Below are 24835 nucleotides of genomic sequence, written 5' to 3'. Positions count from 1 at the left end.
AACTGACACAATTAGATTTGCATGAGTAGTCTGAACGTCAGAAATTCATCACAGGGGTTTGTTGTTGGTAATAATACAGGCTGAGTGCGACCTCCAGACTCTCCATGCAAGACTGATTCGGATAATGGTGATGAGTGGGCCGATCAACCTTGAATATGCCATTGATAAACATGCAAACCCTCATCCCAAAGCAATTTTCTTCCAGCGATCATTTAATTCAAATGTATGCGAGCTGTGGTTCAGTGAACAGCAGATGACAGTATGAACAAATTGATGCATCATGCACCATATTGTCAATTTTGTTGTACAAAGTACATTATGCAGTTTTTCACTGAACATGTGCCTGTATTTGAATGCCACGTTTACAGGATAGTTTTAGAGTCTCTGGTAGGCCATTCAATCATGCTTTTGGAATGTGAGAGGAAATCAAAGCACTCAGGGAACACGATGCAAACTCCACACAGGAAGGCCAGAACCCAGATTTGTACCCTCAACCTCAGAACTATGAGACAGGTGTGCTAACTTGTCACTGTGCAGCCTGGTATGAAAACATTTTGGGAGATCCTGACTTGGGTAGGCCAATATGACAAGTATGGAAAAGCAGGTTTTTTACTTTGAGTACCTCCAAAAATGGGTGTATGTAAATTTCATATCATTTCTCTCCTTGTTGCTTAAATAAAGTATTTCTTTCTGCATCCATTCTCAGCATACTGGGACCGCAGTGGTTTCAGGATATATGTGAGTTAAAAAAAAATTAAAAAAAAATAAAAACGGAAGAGAGCCCATGCAATAACAAACAATAGGATGTGACAATGCAATACCCTCAGTGGCCCTTTATTCTGGGCTCCAGACCAACACACAAGCATCTTGAAGCGTTTAATCTCATCACAGCTTTCTTTTTTCTCTCTTTTTTTTCTATGCAACCACTCTCCTTTAGAAGTGGTGGGCTGTGAAGATTCAACACGCTCCATCCATGTGCAGAATCTCATAAAGTGAGTCTGGGGGCTTGTGAGGAACCAATTAGCTGCTGGCTGAGTCTTTGATTTGTGTCCACTGAGCGCATATTGAAGCAGAAACAGCACCACCTGCAGGAGAGATTGATTACACTCAACACAGGCACAATCTTTGGTGGTGCAATGGTTGGTCTCGCTTGTGCACCTTTGACACAGGGAACACCAACATACAATTTTTGACCAAGGATTAGGTGCAGTAGAACCTAATAGGTTGCGCACAATACATTTTTTCATGAAATCATGGAAATTTACATAATCTATGATTGAATTATTTTTCATTCTTATTTTTTTCTCTTAATACCCCCTTGGAACGGCTAATCTTTCTTTTAACCCTGGAGAACCCAAGAACCCTTTTCTTCTTTGGAAAATTATGAATTATACATTAAATTACTGCTATAAGTTCAGTGAACACCAAAATATATGTTTTTTTTTTTCAATTTTAACCCTTTATTCCCTAATTTAGGATTAGGGCGAAATTTGACCTTTTTGGGATTTAGGGGTATTTCAAAAAATCTGAATAACAAAAACTGTCAGTTAACTATTTAGAATTTAAGAAAATAATCAATCAAATACACAGCTACATTGAACACTATAATTTTTTTGTTTTATTTCTTGCATTTTAGAACTGGATTTTGAATGTACAAACACACTTAGGCCAATGTAAACAAGAACACAGGGACAAAATCACTGCTGGAAAAAAAAATAAAGGTCTTTGTTATTTGAGTAGCAGAATTTATAGGGGCCAAATTTGACCCCGTGGGTTCTCCAGGGTTAAAATAAGTGTTGCAAAAAACAGCTAAAGATAAAATCTGGCAGTGGGGTACATTAACATACTGTAAATAATATATAGAGGGACAAAAATGGACCCCTTCTGTACATCCATTTATGAATGTATAGTATGACAGTCAAAGAATGAAAGCACCTGGCTCCCAGTGACCATAAAATTTGCACACAAAGTTTATAGAATATAGTGTTTACTTTTCAGTGGAGTCCATAGCCAGAAGTGTTTCTCTTCCTATTCCCAGCAAACCAGAAAAAAAACTTAAGAATATCAAAAGGCCTCCCGGGTAGAACATATGTGGAGAAGGTCTCATCGCGGTATAGAATCTGCACATCCATCCCACACATTCCCATTACAAAACCACTGTTCATCCATAAATTTCCACCATGCAACCATCTGGAGCCCATCTTCACAGCCTCGCACCCTTAGCCTGATAAAGTTCACAGCCAATGCGCAGAAGGCTTACAGCCATTTCACCTTACTGTACTCACATATAGTTTCTCACCATACAAATACTGAAGTTGTCATGTAGCCCCACGCTAAGCCAAATGACAACTATGCAAACAAGAAGAATTGAATCGAGTCCGATCCAGAATTGACTGATGGCGTTGGTTGAACTCAATTTCAATATCTATATTTCTAAACAGCCTATCGAGCCTGCTTATAGTGCACGCGAAGATGAATATACTCCCAGCCTTCAGTTGAACTTGGTGTATATTTGCAAATGTTCCTCAAGTGTCTGTGTTTTGTGTTTCCTAACAGCTACTTTGACCTGGCCTCTCACTCCTCTATCTCCTTTTGCTGATTTGCTCTGTTGGTCTCTTCAGTTCATCTGTGACTCTTTGGCCTTTGTCTCCTTTGTTATCTGCTTTCAGTCTTTCTTCTGCTGCCAGTTCCCCGTTCGGGCCTGCTGTGCTCTGCTGTGCTGCTTTTCTGTATTTGGATTAGGAATGGAATGCATGAATCATTTTGTGAAAGAACGGTAACAAATAATGTATACAATTTGGTATATGTTGTCACATTTGGGGGACTTTGTGGCGGTGGTGTGCATAACCACTGTAATGTCAAACCAAATAATAAAACACAGATATTGACAACAATGTGCACACAGAAGAAAATTCTAAAATCGGAGTTGAAATATAGATTCCACCAGCTGTGTTTACATAGCTAACACATCACAGTCATTCACAACATTTATCATTCATGTGTATCAATTACTCATATCATGAGCTTTGACCATAAATACTATAAAGCATGAATAAACTTTCCACATGACTCTGAAAGTTGGCAGATCAAATACATTTGAAATAACACATTGTCCTGTTTTTGACTCTCTGATACAATATTCCGTTGGCATGATTAACAAGAACATAAAGAAAAAGAAACTCTAAAAATGCTATTCAATTTTTGATATAAAACACTGTCCGAAGAGTGTAAATCGGCCAAAAGTCATTGAAATGTCCAAAAACATGCTTCAATATCAAATTCTAGTTACTGCAAACATTTGTTTGCTCAATCAATTGGATTATTTTAGTGAAATTGATTCATAATCTCTGAAGGTTCAAAGATTGGATGGCAATTAATTTTTGGGACTCTCTATACCAGAGTAGTTTTCAGAAAATTCTGGTTCAGCTGACAGGACCTATGACCTCAAGGTGGTCTATTTTTTACCATTATGTATTTTTTTGCTTTAATTTTCAGTAATCCTCTGCAGGAACTTTGGTGACGCCAGCAAGACAGTGATTAAACGGGAAGTCAAGTCAAAAATTGTTTTTATAATAATACGTTTTATGCTGCCCCACAAGTCTAAACACGGTATTGTGATAAATATTGCATTCGTGGAATTTGAATGAAGCAGAAAAAATCACTCATTTTTATCCATCTCTGGCGGTGGCCATTTTGCCACTTGCTGTCGACTGAAAATGACATCACAGTGCCCAAGGGCTCAGCTTGTGAACGTCATATAACCAAACCCAGAAAACAAGTGTGACATGATTGGTCCTTGATGGTTACCGGTTAAATTAATCCATTTCATTCCAAACATCGACCAAAATCCTTTAGCTTTGAAGTAGGAATTGAAATGATTGTTGCAAATTATACTCCTCTTGCTTGTTCCATCCTATTTTGTTTTGTTTTGCTTAATACTTCGAAATTGCTGCACAAAAAAAAAAGCAACCAACCAAGGAAACAATAGCAATGGGCTGACATCATTCTGGCATCGACCCAAATGTGGAAATTCCAAAATCTCCTAAAAACCATCAAAATACAAACCTAAAATAAATTACTATTTAGTCTGTTTTGGGGGGATTTTTTTTCTGGAGACATCATTTTGAAGTCCAGAACTATAAAATAAGTGCCAATTACAGACCTTTAGAGAAGACCTATATGCGGACAGTTCTGCATATGTTCAACTAAACCAAATCATTTTAACAAACTTTGCGCATCTACTTGTCCACTATTACATCATGTAAATGTTCATTCCCATACACATATAATGCAAACAGCTGTCTATTCACACAAGTCCTATTTTTTTGCCCAGTGCAAGTCTGGCGCAAAGGCTAGTCTGGAGTTTTCTTTCTTGACTAGCACAGAGAGAATAGGGTGCTTTGCACCGTTGTGGAAGGAACGCAGCCGACTCTGGCCAATCAAATTGGCTCCCCTCATTCCCATTCAAATCAAAGCAGTAGAAGCGTACACAGTCCTTGAGATTACGGAAGAAGAAATAAACTATGAAAATAGAGCCCCTTATGTGAACATCGGTCTGTCTATTCACATGGGCACGTAATATAAATATTTGTCCATTCCCATAGATACGAAGTGTAAATATTAATCTGTCCATTTGTATACACACATAATGTAAATACACACACACACTATAAATGTCAGTCCTAGACCGTATACAGTGGTTGAAATGTATAACCATTATTACTCTATCACTTGTGACAATATCTGGCTAAGTCCTTTCCCCCAATTTCCACATAGAGAGCATAGCAAGGACAGTGGTCGTCGAAGCAAGAGAAATTCAGACATGGAAGGATGTGGAAAGAGGGTGATGACATCTTTGACTGACATAGTAACTGCCTGTCACGTGCATGATGAGTCCTCACAAATGTATGGATGTTACATGTGGCCTGGACTCACCATGCTAATGGAAGTTCATGAAAAGCCACATCTCCTCGTCACCATCTGAAAGTCGTTGGCTTCAAAATGACAGATAATGTTTTGAGTGGCGGCACTCCAATGATGTCACATATGCTAAAACAATATGTCATTAAGCAGGCAAGTCTTCTGCAGTTTTTCCATTAATCAGATATCCCAGTGTCGCAAATTAGGCATTTAAATTGTCTCTGCACAGATTTCTGGCCTGGAAGAAAATCCATCACTTTTAACAGTTAAATGTTAAGAACCTTTTGATGTAACGGATATGTGGATTTGAATGATGGGCTTGCTTTTAATGGCAAAAAAAAAAATAATCACAATGGACAACAGAAAACATTTGTGTAGTCACGCCAGTTACTGTTTGAGTTGCTCATAGTTTCACCTTTCACAAAAGCAGGGTCCAACATTCCGATAATCCGGCCAAATCCAAACATTTTCCCCTCTTTTGTGATCAAAGACAACAAAGACCCGATTCTCCGATGTCTCCGAAAGATTATCCCGAGTGATTTGAAAAGAAGAGTTGTTTTGTCCTCACCATTCTTCTTGGAAAATGATCAATCAGTTCAGTTCACATCTTTGATCGCAAATCCTGATGTGTGTGGTCAACACTCAGTTCGGCCAAACCACAGACTCCGTGATTGTGAAGTGAACAGTAGCCAATTAAGAAGTGACCTAAAGCTGGTGCCAGACATAAATATAGGAAGGAGAGTTTTTGTATAACACATCTCTTAAGTCATTCACCACAAAGAAAATGACAAGAAATGCTAGCGACCCTCATTTTTAGACTGGACAAGCCAACAGTTAGTCTATCTTATATATCGTCTTTTTCTTCTTCTTCTTCTTCTTTTTTTTTTTTTTTTCTTTTTTTTACTGCTACTCTTCCTTGCATTTTCCGACAAACTGTGTGCCACCATTCTGCCTTTTACAGTTTTGGTACGACGACAGACATATGTGGTTTAGCAGAGGACATATCATTTTGTGTGTGGTGTGCTGTGTTGGTCATTTTGACTACACCACATATTGTAAGTGCAGCAAGAACGCACAAGGCACTATTTTCCTCATGTGTGGGATCTCTCACATAAAAAAATATGGTGACCTTGTGTATGTGTGGATCTTACTTTAGCCACATCACTGAAACATATAGACCAATGTCAGTTCAGTACAGATCGGATCCGGCGGCATGGGCGGGCATTTGATAGCCAGTCAGCTGTGTGCGCCCTGGGTTGGAAGCTGTTTTGAGAGGCCTCGCTAATCTGTTCTTCCTATCGGTCACGTAAACTTGCGTTGCTTCTGCTTCAAGTAAAGCATGGCTTGCCAACCAACCTTTCAAGTTTGGCTTTGATTGACAGCTAAAGCTAGCCAATGACAATCGGGTTGGGGGGGGAGGGGGTTTGACAGACAAAACTACTTCCGGATTATTAGCTAGCATGCGCTAGCTCGACGGCCAAATGACCACCCACGTCATATTTATGTAGCAAGTTTCCCGCTGCCTTTTTGTGGATTAAAAAAAGTGACGCAAAGCAACGTATTGTAATGGGAGCCACCAAACGTCAAATCTCGATCCAGGCTGACATCGCTGGAATTCCTGTGAGTCCTCACGTTACAACGTTCACTTGTGAGTGGGAAACTTTTATGTTAATCTGTCACATGGACAACATTGTCGAACAACACACAGTGATGCGATTAAACAGACCCACACACGCACGCAAGCACACAAGCACACAAGCACAATTTATGTTTATGGATAAAATTATGTGTCACATTGCAATACAATGTGAGTTGAATTCAGTTTTTTATTGCTAATGTTGATGACTGTCACCAAGTTCTAATAAACAATGCACTTTACACATGATCCTTTTAGATATTTTGCTTAGTTTTCACTGAACCCACGTAATATCGATCTTGTATCAGTCTTGCAGAAGAGACAGGTGAAATGAAATAACACAAAATAAAATTTATTAATATAAGTAGGTAAGTATACAAGTAAATAAAATGAATATTAATACCAGAGCTGTCAAACGATTACATTTTTTAATCAAATTAATAACATTTTGGAATTTAAATTAATCACGATTAATCACTTAATTAAAAAGGCTTTTCATCAACATTTTTTGCCCACCAAATTTGAAGAGCACCTGTTATGTGGCAATTCTTTCAACATTTAATGTTGTGAGGACGTCTTTTGATCCACTGCACACCCCCATCCTTCCCTTTTTCTAATAACTTGCCTAATTTAAAAACGTGGGGGGGGGGGGGCAGTAGTTTGACATGAACAAATATTTTGAATGTCTTACACAAACATTTATTAAATTCTTTACTTTAATGCATGTAGTCATGTTTTAATAATTAATAATTTTTGCTTTAACTTTGACAGCACTAATTAATACATTAACAGCAAGAAATAGGGAAGTGAATACTTGTAAGTAAATAAGTATCAGCAAAATATCACAAAATGCAGCATGCAGACGCCATAAAACACTGAAACGATGCAAAGTCTCATGCTGAGTCAAAGACCAAGAACCCCCCCCCCCCCCCCCCCTTAACAAAAAAATGATGTAATGCCATCTCTGTAATTTATTTCTGGTACAGATGAGAGCAGAAGTTTTGACTTTTAAATGGTAATTGTGTTTAGGGCACCTGCACACATTAAGTGACACACATTATCCAAAGATGAGTATACAGTACTGAATATTAACTACCATTTAGTTGGGCAAAGCAGAATCCTTCCACTCCTTGATTTAAGCAGTAATCAACAACAATTACATTCACTTTGTGGAGGTGCATACGATCTGACAATTTAGCTGCAGTAGCGTTGGCAGTTATCTGATATATAATCCACAGTTGCATGAGCCCTGATTCTGATCTGAAGATGACGATTTGTGCTGCCATAAAGCAAATAAATCCAAATGATGCCACTTGAAAGGGGGATGGATGGAATTAAGTCATTTGAACCCTGTAGTGTAAATCCAGCCTGAGATTGCATGGCCTACCAGTTGCTTTAGGGAAAAAATTATGATGTGTTTTATATGTAATTGCTCTTTGAGAACAGCATCCCATATGGACGCCACATTTTTTGGGGGGCATCCAGAGGCAACAGGGAGCCTTGAACAAATCACTGTGCGCTAATTTGTGTGCAGTAGAACAAACTGGAAAAGTGCCTTTAAATAATGATGCAATCATTGAAGAATTCCTTTTTGTTGTGAATATGTATGCTATCATTTCATTCTACAGCATCATCTTCTTGATCTCTCCAACAGAGAACCAGAGATTGCATGCCAAAAGCATAGAATTTTCTAATCCAGGTATAATGCAGGAGAATTTATGGACCATGTGGCCTGCACATTCATGCATATTTCATCACACACTGGAAGAGAGAACGTCTGATTGATGGTTTCATGCTAAACCTGATTCTTCTTATCTTCTTTTGACAATAATCTGTGCATTTCACAACCAAAACAGCCAAAACTTGAAACATATGGCGAGATGGAACCAAAACACCTGCTGTGCTTTGCTCTCACAGCTACAAAAGCGGTTTCGTTTTCAGATACCTGATTTTTTTTTTTTCTTCAGCAATTTACAAATGGATAACACACAGATCCGTCTCCAGACCTCAGCTTTAAGGGGGGCGGGGATGCATGGGGGAGGGGGCAATTATTGCTAATACTGTACAGGCAGTACTTACTTTGCTACATATTTTTGATGCTACTGTTACTGTACTATTCTTGCAGCACTGCTGCTCTCTGTCAATAGTGTTGAATGGAGTTCTTTGTGACAAACACTGGCAAGTATTACCAGGGACAACATTTACACAACATATATATACTACTTAGACCCCACCTTGAGTACATTCACGCCACAGTCGTACTGGATGTGGCAAAAATGAAGTGTTTTGTGATGATGTGTCATTCGATTGCTTCTTTGAGATTTTATCATCAAGCCAAAACACATGGCATTAATACTGAACCATTGCATTTGACTGTATTATGTCAGTATAATTAAATTTTATGAATATACGTTGCTGGATTTTTTGGGCTAATAAGATGGCCACATCCAATATGGTGGAAATGCTGACATTGCTTCAGAATGGGCCGCCCGGCTCATTGTCTCCAGCAGAAATAAAAACGAAACAAGGAAAAGAAAATCGATTTTTGGATTTTAGACACATTTAAGGTGTCCAAAGGGTTTGTGGCTCCAATGGTTTCTGTTATGGAATTGGTTCAACTTCATGTGTCCAGCAACAGCGAGAGCTTCAAATTTCATCGTTTAGTTTCATGTCACAATCACAGAGTCTAAGGCTCGCCAAACTTTCTTTTGACCACACACATAAGATTTAAGATCAGTAATAATGAACAGGTTTAGCATTTAATAACATTGTCAGTTCCAAATGTTTTCCGGACAGATCAGGGAGAAAATTACTATTATAAACCTCATACCACAAGTCGCTCCGGATAATCTTTCAGAGCCAGCCGGGATTTGGGCCTTCACTGACTTTGATCGCAAGGGAGGGAAAATTTGTTTCAAATTTGCTACAACCGTCGCCTCGGGAGGGGAAACATTGCATGGTGTTGCAAATGCAATTGGATTTTTTTTTTTCCCCTTTAGAAAAATTACCTATTAACTCTTTGACTGCCAGACGTTTTCAGAAAAGGGATGCTGTGGGTGCCAGCCGATTTAAGCCTTTTGACTGATCTTTCAAGGTCTACAGAAAATGTTGTGTTTGGACTATGGAAACACACATACTACCAAATGAAAGATTGGACTCTCATCTTTCATCAGAAAAAAAAAGTTTGTTTCTACCTTATTCCGTTTTTCAGTAATCAACAATAGAAAATGCTTAGTTTCACCTCTGTTTTGAAACAAACGTCTTTTAACGTCTTTGGCACTCCTCCATAGGATTTTACTTAACGTTATTTAACGTTTTTGGCAGTCAAAGAGTTAAATCACAGTACCACCAGCCATTTTGACTAATGCTCAGTGTCATGGGTGCTGACTCCTGTCTCTGGGATAAACTAAGATAGAAAAACAACCATTCATTATCACAATCATCTTTATTGGTCAGGTAAGTAAAACATCTTTGGTCTGCCTGAATGCTTATTATGTCGCAGAGCTATCTGCCAAATTTCCAAACGCACTAAACAAGGCCTCCGCAAGCAAGAAAATCCAACTGCACCAGTTTTTACTGTCCACAAATATAATCTGCTTTCTATTTTACCTGAAAGAAACCACCTTCTTGACTTAATGGAGTCTTGGCACTGCTTTTTGCTATGAAGCGACCTCGCTTCTCCTCTGATTGTCAAGTACAACCTTTGGGTTAGTAATGCTGATAAGCAATGTCTGCCATCTAGTGGTGAACAATGTTATTATGACTTAAAAAATCAGCTACATGAAAGGGAACAATTTTTTTAGCTTTCAAAAATGAATGAATGGCCATTCTGAGTGTGGATGCGGACTGCATGTGGCTCAATCCTGGATTAGAGTCTTTAATTAACCCAGCACGCATGTTTTTAGAATGTGGGGTAGCCAGTGTAAAGATTTGAACCCACAACCTTTCAACTGTGAGGCAGACATGCTAACTACTAAGGAACTGTCATCTCATCCAGTATGGATATTATTATTATAATAGGTCAACACCAGTTAAACAGAATTCTCATTATTCCGTTTTCCCAAATCAGCATGATTAAGTGTCTTTTGTACTTTCTTTAATGCCAGAGGTTTTTAGTCGGCCCTCAAGTTTTGTTTTTAACTGTTTTGTTCCCCAATGTGACTGAGAAGTAAGGGCTTGTACATGCTTTGTACTGAGTTGCTTTTCATGCCTTCAAAGTCAGGAAAAGTACAAAGTGGATCATTTAAAGCATTCAAATGTCAACTGTCAAGTGTTGGTACATAAAGATAATTAATTGAATGTCGTCTTTCAGATCACCCTTTATAAACCTGGTTAGTTAAATCCAGACCAAAATAAAACCTAGTTGTTTGGTTAAATAATATTTGCCAGATGTTCCTTGTTTTGTTTTGAATCATTTGAGTCAAGTCTTACCTACATAAATGGTGCCTTACCCAGATATGATGATGCAATAGTCCTGAGAGGTGCACTTTATGGCACGGCCCAGCAAGTTGATCAACTTCATACCAAACCAGAGACAGCTGTCCATCTGGACTTGGACGGGATCAAGGTGGATCCTCAGGCACTGCCAAATTCTACTGAAACAGATGATTTCTTCAGATTTAAGTCATAACAGACTTCTGGGCAGCCGTTGGATAGTAATTCCATTTCAGTTTATCTCCTCACACACTTGGCTTTGCCCACTGCCAAACCAGAGCTGGTCTGAAGCCAGTTCCAAAGTGTTCCCTGTACTACATCTCTCCAAAAGGATTAAGTGTAGAGGGGCCAGCACAGCAGCATTGTGAACAAAACTTCAGCAGAATCTAAGGTCAAGAACATCCAATCCATTGGAATGAAATATACTTTCATATGTAGCGAATAATTCGAAGTGTGGTACCAATTTGAGGTAGGATACTACTACTGACTGATGCTTTTGGCAACAATTAGGTATCAATACTTGTATTAACATACAAGGTACTGCCCTGTTACTTGGCTAACAAAGCTTCTGCTGGACAGCCTGTTCTCACGTCATTGTGCCTGCCAATAAATACTACCCAATTTGGCTATTCAAATGTAATGGATGAAAGCATCCATTACATCTCTGCAAATCTTTACTGTAAATGAACACTGAACTGTATTCCCTCTACAGTTCTTCAAAATGCTATTCTTGAGAAAATTCCAGACAAAATAGATCAGCAACATTAAAAGAAAAAGAAAAAAGCTTATCGTGTATGGATATTTTTGTGCATGCATCCAAATATTAAATGAAACTTAGATTGCTATTATGTATTAAACATAAAATTGGAACATTTTACTTTTCGCTACAAAAATATTTATTTGGAGGGGATATAATATAGAACAGAGGTGTTCAACAGTTGGTACCAGGTCGGCATCTTCTAAAAGTATTTTTACCTAGTTTCGTACCTTGTGAAATCATTGCGGCTCATTCAAGAATTGGAGGACATTTTATGTCCCACCCATTACATTTTAAGTAATCCACATAAAACATGCAGTTTCTGAGTAGATATACTTGTCCTGAGACCAAATCTAATAATAAAAAAAAAATTAACTAAGAGAAAAGAATGCTTGAAAACAGTTTAGCAAATAAGTCTAGAGTGCCCCCTAAAATGCCATTTTTCTCTTGCCCCACCCCCTAATAATTTAATTGAATTTTAAATAAAACTGTTAAAATAAAATGTATTTATTTAGTTTTTTTATTTAGTATTACACTATTGGTTACTTTGATGCCTCTTGTAACTGTGGGAACATTTGTTTTAACAAACATAATATTTCAAACAATTATTATTAATTGAACGTGTGTCCCACGACATGGATGCAACCCTGTTACCATCAACTTTTTAGCATGGTAGAAGAAGAAAAAGAAGAAGAAGAAGGGCTTGATATGCTGGACTTGACATCACCAAACAGTTTTCCAAAAGAACGGGTACAACAAAGGTATGCCCTCTCTTCTATTTTGCATATTTTTTGATACCATAGTTAGCTTTGATAGAATATCTCACTCTACCTCATACAACCCTGTTTTACATATGATCAGACTAAAACAATTTTTTCTTCTTTACTTTACATAAGTAAGTTTATCCTCTTGGTTACTAGTAACAGCTAGCTCAACCGCTACCCGCACATCCAAGGCAGATTTTAGTGCTATTTTTTGTATAATTTCCTACTGGTCAAGTTACCATACTTGTTATCACACCACTGACACAGTTGCCTAGCTAGCATTTTGAAAACTGCTCCATAATTGATGCCGACTTCACGTAAAAATACCCAAATGTACAATTGACTTTACAACCACAGCCACACAACACCGCTTGCATATTGATATTCCCATGTGGGAAATGCAAGACGCGAGAGCCTCTGTGTGGACATGGTAATGTGTTCAAACAATCCATAACAACTACCAGATTTACATACGCACGCACGAACACTATTCATTTCTATTCATAGGAACAGCACCAGAATGTAAGTTTAAGGCACTAAAGCTCGATTTATTTGACTTTTCCTTTGAGATAGTTAGTACAGGTCTTACTTTTTACTTCACACTTTGATACTTGTCTTTCATGTATTGTCCAAAATGTAGTATTCATTCTGAAAGTGTTTCTTGTTTGGGCATTGGATGGACTATGTTTTATTGTGATTGAATTTGTAATATGTAATTGCTGCTAAGTATGACAGACATTTGTTTTGGCGTTCTATGAGTGGGAGACAGACAGACAAATCAAATTAATGGGGCACCCTGATGACTGAAACTGCAAGTGTCTGGGTTGAATCTGGAAATGACAGCAAAAATAAAGGAGAGCATGGGAAAAAAATATAAACTTAACTAGGATGAAAAGCAGGGCTCCTTTACCCATAAAATATAGTCGTCACTGCTAAGCTTATCCACCATATATCAATGAGTCATGACAAACTAATTTGATTTTTAGAACAATTATTTTGAGCCAAAAGTCTCAATATCAAATAGCTTTCATGTTGGGTCTCCCTTCAATGACTCGTGATAGTACAATTTACTTGGGTTGAGTTTGCAACTTGAGCCATTCTTAAAGGGGATGTTCAGTTAACTATAGGAATATAGTGATTCAATCTTACCTTTGGAAAAAAAAAAAACCTGAGTGGGACATGATTGGTTGTTACTAGGATAACGATGAGATTCATGTTTCAAAAATAATTTCCAGTTTAATACATTTTGTAGAAACTTTATTTAGGTCACAATGCTATCAGTGCGTACTGACATAAAATGGCAGCAGGCTCTCTGCCGAGCAATGTGAAAAGTTCCTAAAGGGACATCAAAACTCTTGAATGCGTCAGGTGAATGACGAGAACAGGGCGTGGAAGAGGGTGACTCTCCCAATAGCATGTTGTTTCTTTAGGAACCCTATGAGGCTTAAACTTATTTTCTTTATAGGTGTTTCACATTGCTCGGCAGAGAGCCAGCCGCCATTCTACGTCACTACGCGTGGAATGCGTTGCGACGTAAAAAATAAAAACATCACAACCAAATACATAATATAGAGCAGACTTTTCATGACAGTCGGGGTTCCTTTTAAGTAATTTGGGTCAGGTCACACACACTACTGGGTCCCATCGGACATTGGCAGAACGCATCTGAACGCATCGGCTGCCAATCACGTCGAGACAATCGCTGAGAAGGTACGAGAGAGAGAGAGAGAGAGAGAGAGAGAGAGAGAGAGAGAGAGAGAGAGAGAGAACGGATGGGTCCTGAGATCTTCCCCCGCCCCAGGAAAAGCCTCTAATCCTGATTTGATTTTGTTTGTCTTTGTGACTCTTCAAAGCATTCGACTTTTTATCTTTTATTTTTCTTTATCTACTTTCAATGAACTAATGTAGTTTTATTAATCTCTTGTCTTTAATTAACTGCTCACCCCTAGTTTTTAACATGCATTTTAAAATTGGGTTCTATAGTCACTTTACTAGATGCTGTTGTCTATAATGTTATACCAATTTATATTTGATTGTACTCCCTGGCCACATAAAAGCTCCCAAAAGTTTATTTTTCATGTTACTGTACCTTTAAATTAAGCCGAGAACACTTTTAGCATTAAAATGGCATCGATAATGATGGTAAGTGTAACCTTCTGTAGGTAATCCAAACGGTTTTCTCGAAGAGTCAAACCTCAAAGATTGTCTGCTATGCTGGTCAACGTCCAAAAGGTTAAACCGCGGTGATCCTAAAGCTTATAAATAAGTTAATCATTATTGACTAAAGACGTAAAAACAATAAAATACACAGATAAGGTGATTTTCTTGTTTTATTTTTTACTGTATCAAAAATCTATTGCCATTCAAATCTAGAGTGACTGAGTGGGAATCAATCCAATACTGGCTGCACAGAAGTAATCTGTGTACCATCATGCTATCAGTGACAGTTTGACTAAGTATACTAAGGTCTTCTTCAGGACTGGCCCAACTCTTGGCTGACTGTGGTGTCTGTATTCTGGTCATTGTAGACGTTTAGATCAGTGCCACCCAGTGAGACCGCACACATTCCAGCACATTGAAGTATCATCTTTCCATTTTTCATCCTCCTTCATTGGATATCTCCCGTACATTCCATCGGATGTTTTTGTGAAAAGACATACGATAACACAATGCCATCAATATGCACAGTGGGCCATTCCCACCATTAGAAGCCATTGCTATATCGCCCCCTGTGGTCAAATCTCTCTCTGAAACTGCTGAGCTGTGTGTGCGCAACCCGTCAGCTGACACTCTCACAATGTGAAATCACTTTTTGGCAAGGCTCTGGGATGGAAAGTATCACAAATAGACTGGGCAGGGACTGGAGTTATACCTCTAATCCCAAGATCCCTTAAAGAAGATGCACTTCTCACCACAGTCTAACTATGCTGGGCACAACTGTGGCAAGAACAAAACCAGTTCTGACATTTCTCACAGGCGAAAACACAACGTGATGCTTTATCCAGTTAGAGAAAGTGAAGAAATTCAGATAATTCACTGATAATGCATATGTGAAAAGGAACAACAATTTTGTTTTTTTTCCCGACACATAAACTAATATCATTTACTAATTAACATTTAAGTAATTGCAGCTTGATAGTCACCATCTTATTGAAAGATCACGTCTCTGCACATCTGACATACTGCTGACTGTCATGATGGAACTCAAAATTATGTCACGATGGGCAAGGAGGGATATCATGATTGCTATATTGGCACATCCTTGACTTGATCATAGTATCTGGAGATTTTGACCATTCTAACATAAAGCTCAAATCAAATAAAGTCAATATTTGCCCTCGATTGACACAAATACGTTCAGTCTATTCAAATATGATTTTCTATTCAGCGTATAGAGACCACATAAAGCTTGAAATGATTAACAGGGAAGCAGATGTTTTCCACATTGCTATTGCATTCATATGTCATATGGTGTCAAACGTAAAAAAAAAAAAAAAGATAATTTGGGTAATTTTATTAAATATGTTTTGGTTAAAAAATACTCAAGATTGATCACTGACTGATGACAAAAGTTGTAATTAGTGGTGCTTCCATCAATCAACCACTGATCGTTATCGGCCTGTTTCCGTGGAAAAGTATGTGATCGGTAAGGGTGTGCTTAAAAAAAAAAAAAAAAAACGATACAGCAACACATTGTTGCGGGTCTCTTTAAAATGCATGTATCAATACGGGGGCGTCAGAATGGATATTTCACATTCATTTATAAATAGGCATTGTTGTGAGTTGTGTACACGAGCAGTCTGAAATTAATTGCCTTCAATTCACTTTTTTTTCCTTCTGGTAGTGCACATGCACATACGTAGGAAGAAGAGGGAAGAAAGGGTGGGGGCAACAACTCTGGGCAGCACAAGTCCTGCAATACAACATTCAGAGAGAGATTCCAGAGAGATTTCCCCCCCTAAGCAAGAGAAATCTAGTTAACAGACTGTTCCTCATTGTTGCAGTAGAAGAATCTCTGGGTGACATTTTCAAACCTAATGTCAACAGCGTCCAGCTGTTTTGATGGGAAAAACACCTGCAATGTATTTCTGCAAGCTGTATTTATCTTGAAGCAGTGTAAGCCAAGAAGTTGCCTCTTTTTTGTTTTTGCTTCCTTTGAATTCCAAATTTAACCCATGGGTGCTGTTAAAGGGAAAAGTAACATAAAAGATAAAAGTAATTGAATATAAAGCATAAATTAACTTATTCACTGCCATAGGCGTAAAAATTCATTTGAACTATTTCTATTAATTTAAAAAAAATTCCACTTTTGTTAACAAAAGTATGAAAACCTAGAAAAATGTTTATTGTACATTTAGAACAGATACAAAATTTGTGATTAATCGTGAGTTAACTATTGAAGTCATGCGATTAACTGTCCTACCCTCCGACTTCGAAAACCTAGACAAGTGTTAGATCTCGACGAATGCCTTCTGGCTGTCGCTTCTTGATCATGCCATTACAATGTGCCCCTGTTGTGTTAGGCCTTCTGTGGTTAAAAAGATGCATAATCTTGACATTAATTGTGACATTCCTGTCATAGAGAATTGGAGTGTTTTATGCCATTTCAACTGCCTGAAGTCCGCTGAGGACATCAGTCAACCATTAGACAAACCTAGTCTCGAGGTCATAGAGATGAATAACGTTCTTTCCGCGTATCATGACTTGAAAAAGGTATTCAGCAAAGATCGAGCCCAATCCTTGCCTCCACATCGTCCATATGTCGCGATAAATCTTGTCCCGAATGCCACATTACCAAATTCCAAACTGTACCAGGTGTCCCAACCCGAATAGGAAGCGTTAAACGAGTACATAACTAAGTCACTTGCTGCCGGTTTGATGCGCCCTTTGTCTTCACCGGTGGGTGCCGGGTTCTTCCTTAATAATAAGCATAAAACCTTACGTCCATGTGTAGATTACCAGGGCCTTAACGACATTACGGTCAAAGATAAATGCCCACTACCGCTATTGGATTCAGCATTCGCTCCCTTACAGACAGCAACAGTGTTCACCAAATTAGATTTTCAGAGTGCATACCATTTGGTGAGGATCAAAGAGGGGGATGAGTGGAAGACAGCATTTAAATTGAAAAAGTACAGTAATTCTGGACTATAAGCCACTACTTTTTTCACTTGTACTCGACCCTGCGGCTAATACAAAGGTGCGGTTTATCCATCAGATTACAAGGTGGCACTCTATAAAGGAAGCGCAAGAGCATCAGGCAGAGCAAAACAAACCAAGTGAGCCCAAATACAGTAGGAGACAGAATAAGAGCGAGACAATTTGCAATGAATTATGGAAAAGAAAGTAGTAGTAATATTAAAACACCTGCGGCTTACAGTTGGGTGTGGCTATGTATATGTAAAACAAACTTGAGTATTCCCCAAATTTAGCTAGGGCGGCTTATTGTCAGGTGCGACTGATAGTCCAGGAATTACTGTAAATAAATAATTGAATAACATACATAGTTTCTTCCTCACATATAGAGTATATATACACTGTACATGCTGCTATTATATTTATATATATTGCTTTTATATATGCCAAATTCTGAATACAGCATTACATTATTTGATGTGCTTAGTTTGTGGATCTGTGTCTCTCTCTCTCTCTCTTTATTTAATTTTTGTTAAGTTATTAATGTTGAGAATAGAGTAGAATCATCTTTTTTGTCATGTACAAACCAGGGCTGTAGTCAAATCCACCATTAGAGGCAAAGTCAAGTTCGAGTCAAAGTCCTGAGTCCAAGTTAAGTTATTAATGTTGAGAATAGAGTAGAATCATCTTTTTTTGTCATGTACAAACCTGGGCTGTAGTCAAATCCACCATTAGAGGCAAAGTCAATGTTCGAGTCAAAGGTCTGAGTCCAAGTTTAGTCAGAGTCAACAAAGTCCGAGTTTGAGTCCATGTACAGATGAGATGAAGAGTAAACCTTTAGACAGAAAAATACTATTTTCACGACCTTAAAATTACACAAATTTGCCTCTTAAAGAATAGCGTTGGGTGACGGCTTCTTTTTGTGGTGCCTCTGCAAGTGTCAAACAAAGTTTAACGTGATGCCGTCCATTTGTGTCTGAAATTGTCATCTTGAAAATAATCTGCAGGTTGCTTCATGTTTGTTTGTTTTTTGAAAATGTGGCAAACACCGGTTCTTGATGGTTGGTAAAAGCAAATGTTATAACCCTGCTTTTGGCTGACATGACTGTAAGAAAATCTTGTGTCCGCAGTCAGGTTAACCATTCAGATGGCTTGCTGCCTGGTAGCCATGGTTACCGGGTGGCCAATGTCAATACTGGTCTATTTTTATCATCTGATAAACTGTATTTCAAGTTTGTTTTTGAAGGAGGACCTTCATTTTCAGGAATAAAAACATTGCTGGACTTAGTCGAGTTGATAAAAATATTTGGCGAGTTTAATGGCAGAGTCCGAAACAAGTCCGAGCCGAATGCCCAGTCGAGTCCGGACTAGAGTACAACAAACATACATGAAATTTGACCTCGTCATTTAAGACATTGCAGCTAACATACACACACGGTTAGTGGCAAAAGTAACCAAAAGATTTCAATATGTTCCATTCTCTTCCTTGTCTCCCAGGTTCCTACCAGATTTGCTACAAGACAGCCCACACTCAAACCTGCAACTCCAAAGTCAAATGACAATTCCTTGACTATCTCAGTACACAAGATAACTTTCAATAGTGATAAAGCCACAGCCATGCGGTTGAGAAGACGCCGCTGTTGTACACAGATTGCCGGCCTCATCTTTTTTCTCTCACTGCTGGCTCTGCTGATCTTTCTGCTTCATCACATTTGGCCAAATATCATCACAGGCAATCCAGGGCTGTCCCAGGATGGAGGACTTCATCCAGACAAATCACTCGTGAATACAAGCATTTCCATCTGGACAATGTTCAAAGGTGAAGAAAACATCACCTCCGATGGGACGCAAAACCTCGCCACTATTAAGAGTGACACCGTTTTGGAAAAATCGAAGCAAGCCACGAGTAAGCAAAGTGAGGAGGGAGACTTCAATGGCAGTAAAATCAAAGGCCTTTTCCCTTACATCATCAACGAACCGGACAAATGTAGTGAGAGTCTGGCAGCACCATTTTTGGTGTTTATAATAACCACAGTGGCTGTGCAGGAGGAAGCAAAGGACGCAATACGCCAGACCTGGGGGAATGAGAATTTGGTCCATGGTGTGGTGCTCGTCCGCCTCTTTCTGCTGGGAAAACATGAGGGGGAGGTGGGAATTCAGCAGCAAATGATGCTCCAGGAAGAAAGCCAAAAACATCATGACATAATCCAGCAGGACTTCTTGGATTCCTACAACAACCTGACCCTAAAAACCTTGATGGGACTGCACTGGGTGGCACGATACTGCTCACGGGCCAGCTACGTCATGAAGACGGACAGTGACATGTTTGTCAACACAGAGAATCTCATCCTGAAGCTGCTTAGACCAGAGATGAAGCCCAAGACGAACTACTTTACCGGAATGGTCATTCATGGTGATAAACCCATCCGGGACAAAATGAGCAAGTGGTAAGTATCCCACCTTCTGCTCTGGGTCCGGCTATGTGCTCTCTGGAGAGTTGGCTCTCAAAATTTTCACGACATCTCTGTGTATGCGCCGGGTGCACCTGGAGGATGTGCATGTGGCTCTGTGCGTGGCCAATCTTGGGTTGAAGCCCGTCAATTTACCCAATGGTGATCTGTTCAACCGCTGGCGAGTGCCCTTCAAAGGATGCAAGTACAACTATCTGATAACGTCCCATGGCTTTCAGGCCAAGGAAATAATTCAATACTGGAAACTCATGCAGAGCAACAAGACAAACTGTACAGCAATGACTTTTTAAGATATTAACACAAAATCCAGTCATAACTCTTACTTTTGTATCATTTGGCTGATCAAAATTGTTTTAAGTAATGAATAGACATGTCCAAGTTATTATTTCTAGGTTGGCAAGAGGAATTTGATTGCATTAACATATACTGCAACATGAAAAAACCTGTAGGCACACATTTAGGGATGCTCCGATTCGATAAGAGGACTGGGTATCGGCCTAAAAATGGATCTGGTATCTGTCAAAATGGTCCCAATCCACACCCCGATACACAGAGGCTTATATCCGGGGGCGCGCGCACGTTCACGTCTCCAATGACGAGGTGAAACGGGGAATGGTGAGGTAAATATTTCCCCTTTGCTACGTTGGCGCAGTCAATGTCTGTCAAAATTGCACTGGGGGAACATCGGAAGCCATTTGGCAGGAAGGCGGGCCCCCGTGTTGCCAGCTAGCGGAAAGAGCGGCTTTACTTAAATGCATGTAGTTATGTTAATTGCTCAAACACAATGTGGGCTACCTTTAACGTAACCATCCACTGTTAAGCTAAAGGTCATCTGCGGTCAAAATGAAGAGTGCGATCAGTAATGGCCACGGTCAGCCCCCCACCCCCTCCCCTCCTCCCGGGCCACCCACGCGCTTCCCAGCGGCCACGCCCCCTGTATCCTGGATTTTCAACAATATTGTCAATGCCAACTACAGTAAATAATTGCTATCTCATATCCTGAAGCAGATAGAAACATAATTCCAAAAACATTTCAGAGCTTACACATGTGGCTTTCACACAAACCTCAATTTATTATTATAAACCTTCAATATGGAGGTAAATATGGTGCAAAACTAACTTGTAAAAAAAAGTCTAAATTTGTATCTGTAAAAGTCGTGATTTGTACCTGTAAAAAAAATGTGTACCTGTAAAAAAATTTTTTGTATCTGTAATAAAAATTTGCACCTGTAAAAAAAGAAATTTGTATGTGTAAAAAAAAATTGTATCTGTAAAAACAAATTTGTACCTGTAAAAAAATGTGTACCTGTAGCAAAAAAAAAATTGTATCTGTAATAAAAATTTGTACCTGTAAAAAAAAAAATTGTATGTGTAAAAAAAAATTGTATCTGTAAAAACAAATTTGTACCTGTAAAAGTCATGATTTGTACCTGTACAAAAAAAAATTGTACCTGTACTGAAAGTGTAAATTTGTATCTTTATAAGTTGTGATTTGTACTTGTAGAAATGACAACTTGTAGTCAAAGAAGTCGCCACTAGGAGTCACAAGTGGTTTTTCTGCTGCTTTCCAGTGACGTGAGTTTTGCACCAAATTTACCGCTACGAATGGAGCAAAACTGATTCGTACTTGTAAAGCGCCGTGATTTGTACTCGTAAAGAAGAGGGCGGGCTCTGGAGGATTTGGGCGGGCTAAAGCTCAACCTCATTGGTTGAGCGAACGACAGTGGGTTGAACTCAAATGACGCCCATGCACAAACAGAGTAGCCACCGCCGGACCACACCAGTTTACGCGTCATTTTGGAAGAAGAGGACGTCCCAGCGTGAAGCTAGCATAGCTCGTAATCCGGTGCTAGCTAGCTAGCTCATCTCATGTTGTTGTCACGAAAACTGAACACATTGAAGTCATGATTTTTATTTCATGATTTGAAGCCTACCAGTGTAAACATTAAAAAAAAAATCAAAAAAAAATACCTCTTAACTCTTTTACTGCCAAAGACGTTAAATGACGTTCTGCAAAAACCTACGGAGCGCCAAAGACGTTAAAAGACGTCCACCCATTTATTTATTTTTTTTTTTAAAACGGGTAGAGGGAACCCTTCCGCATCTTAGGTGAAAGTTTCCATCAAGTCTGTTGTGCCTAATGACTATTTTTGGCCCCTAGAGGGCAGCGATGACTCTCTTTTGACAAGATTGGGTGGGCGTCAGTAGAAGACGTGAGGCGGGGCTAGAGTGTTGAGGGGACATTGACTGAAGAAGCCATAATGGCGGCCGCTTGCAAGCAGCTCACGGTCGAGCCGTTTTTTTCAAAGACATCGACCAACGCTAAAGAGCACATTGATGACGACGATGATCATCATCGATGATGATGATGGTGACTCCGAGGTTGACGCCGAAGTTGGAAGCGCTGACGCGGCGGCTATGACGACGTTATAAAGGTTCACAGGCGAGCGATGCTGACACCGGAAAACACGGAGCACAACGCTCAGGCGGACGTTCAAGCGGACGACGAAGAGTGCCCCGAGTCCAATGCATATTCATCGGAGGAGTGTGTACAGTCTGCTACTTAATATTTATTCCCCGGAAAAAAAGGCCGTCAAGAAAGTGTAACGTTTGCACGCGAAACGGACAAATGCAAAAGTGAAAGTAAACTGTTGTGCGAGTCCAGCGGCGTCTCCTTGCACGCAGGAGAGCGTTACAAAAAGAAAAACTGTATTTGAAACATCCACATAATTGTAAATAGTACCACAGTTGCACACATTTGTAAATAGTTTGCAAAATTGTTTTGTCAAATTGTTACACTGTTGAATGGAAATAAACGTATTTTGCAAACTAAAAACACTTTTTCATTGTTGGTGAAAGCGTTTTACAGAAGTAAAGCACTATTTAGGTGTTTGTGGCATCATTCATGGACAAAAAGAAGTGTACAATTCACTAGAGTGCATGAAATAACATTGTTTCACAAAAAGCTCTTTTTCTCCGCTTTTTGTTTCAAAACAGAGAATTTCGGTGAAACTAACCATTTTCTATTGTTGATTACTGAAGAACGGAATAAGATAGAAACAAACTTTTATTATTTACTATTATGGTTGGAAATTCTAGACCTCAACCAAGCACTTGGTTGCACATTCTGAGCCTTCTGTAAATAAAATATAAAATATTGACAATTATGTCGTCAGCACTGCTGTGTATGTCTTGCAAACACTGAAAACTGACTTTCCAGCCCTTGCAAAGCTTTGGTTTCGGCTGCCAAAAAACGTGTGGACAAAAGGCCAGAACAAATGAAAAAAAACTAAGTTTCTCAACATAGCTGTGCTGGTGTGGACATGACCTAAGACTGCGGACAGCAGCAAACATGTTAAATAAGGTTTTCGCTTTCACTCCCGAGACAACCAAAGCCTAAAGTCACAATTACAAAGGCACACAATGAAACGGCATGCACACGTGGCTTAGGTCGGGAAAACTCCAAAGCAAGACGTCCCCAGAAAGATCCCCAGGCATAAAGTTGATTAGAGCCGCATCGCGTGATGCGGCAGGCTAGCAAAGACCTCTAAATCAGCAGCGCAGATGACTCTAAACCCCCAACCACACTCCCTGCCATCTCCGAGATTGGAGAACAGAATGAATGTCTCCAAGTGTGATGTCAGTCCTTCCAAGGCCTTAAACCAGAGCAGTGTGGTGAGACTTGCTCCTCTGCTTATTTCCCACTGAGCCGTGTTTCTTGCTTCGCTGCCCTGTTTCCCCTGTACAAGTGTGACAGATTTTATTGTCAGTCTTAAGTTTCTCCTGGGCTTCATTATAGCGTTGAAAGAACTGACTCCTAACACAAAACACACGCAGTCCCTCAGCCAAACAGTCAGTTCAGCTTTGGCATTACAAAACAAATTGTGAAAAGTAACCATTTAACAAATTCAACTGATTCAATTCAATTGAACACGCATGGTCTTAAATCTCTGTACTATATTATCATTCAAGTTCTTCATTAATGGTGTGCTCGGGATACCTTAAAATTTCTCTGGATTGTAAAGCTAGGCAGCAAAACGTGCCCCACCATTAAATTGCGTTGGATGGATGCAATGGCGCTCTGCGTCCAGCAGAGGGAGCCAAATACCAGCCAGCCATATTATCCTTCCCAATGTTTCTCAACGTGACTAAATTGATTTTATTTTTCGTCTTTATTTCCGCTGTACACTTGCATATTATTTATACATTTCATCTGGCACAATATACTGTACATGGCATGGTGGTCACTATTTTTTGTGGACGGAATGTGCTGCTTTGAACACCCCTCTTTTCTTTTATCGCTCAGTTCCTTAGACAACAATATTAGATTTGGCAGAGGCATCTTTTGATCTTTTGTAATTTCATTAATATATATATATATATATATATATATATATATATATATATATATATATATATATATATATATATATATATATATATATATATATATATATATATAATTTATATATGCATTTAAGGCAAGTTGTAAAATGTCTGAAGTCCTCTTGTTTTTATGTTTAACAAATTTAAAACATTATAAATCATGCTGTTTTTACAAATGAAGTACTGTCACAAATGTTTTCCGATTTCAATACTGTATAAATGCATAGAATCCGATGACGAGAAACCTTTCTTGGGAGGAGTAATATGGCGGCCCCACGGCTTGAAAAGTCTTTTAAAAAAAGAGCGAAAGCGAGTGGTCTGAAAAAACTTA

General features: G+C 39.0%; 1 pseudogene across 1 annotated transcript; it reads left to right on the top strand.

Moving 5' to 3' along the window:
* The first annotated feature begins 14623 nt into the window (after positions 1-14623).
* On the top strand, positions 14624-22862 carry LOC144053692 (beta-1,3-galactosyltransferase 1-like; annotated as a pseudogene). The gene is made up of 2 exons (XR_013294492.1): positions 14624-14653; positions 19145-22862. The product of XR_013294492.1 is annotated as a beta-1,3-galactosyltransferase 1-like (transcript).
* The last annotated feature ends 1973 nt before the right edge of the window (positions 22863-24835 follow it).

This window comes from Vanacampus margaritifer, chromosome 6 (assembly GCF_051991255.1).
Source record: "Vanacampus margaritifer isolate UIUO_Vmar chromosome 6, RoL_Vmar_1.0, whole genome shotgun sequence".
Lineage (NCBI taxonomy): Eukaryota > Metazoa > Chordata > Actinopteri > Syngnathiformes > Syngnathidae > Vanacampus > Vanacampus margaritifer.
The sequence above is the reverse complement of the archived record's forward strand: the minus strand, read 5'-3'. Positions and strand labels throughout refer to the sequence as shown.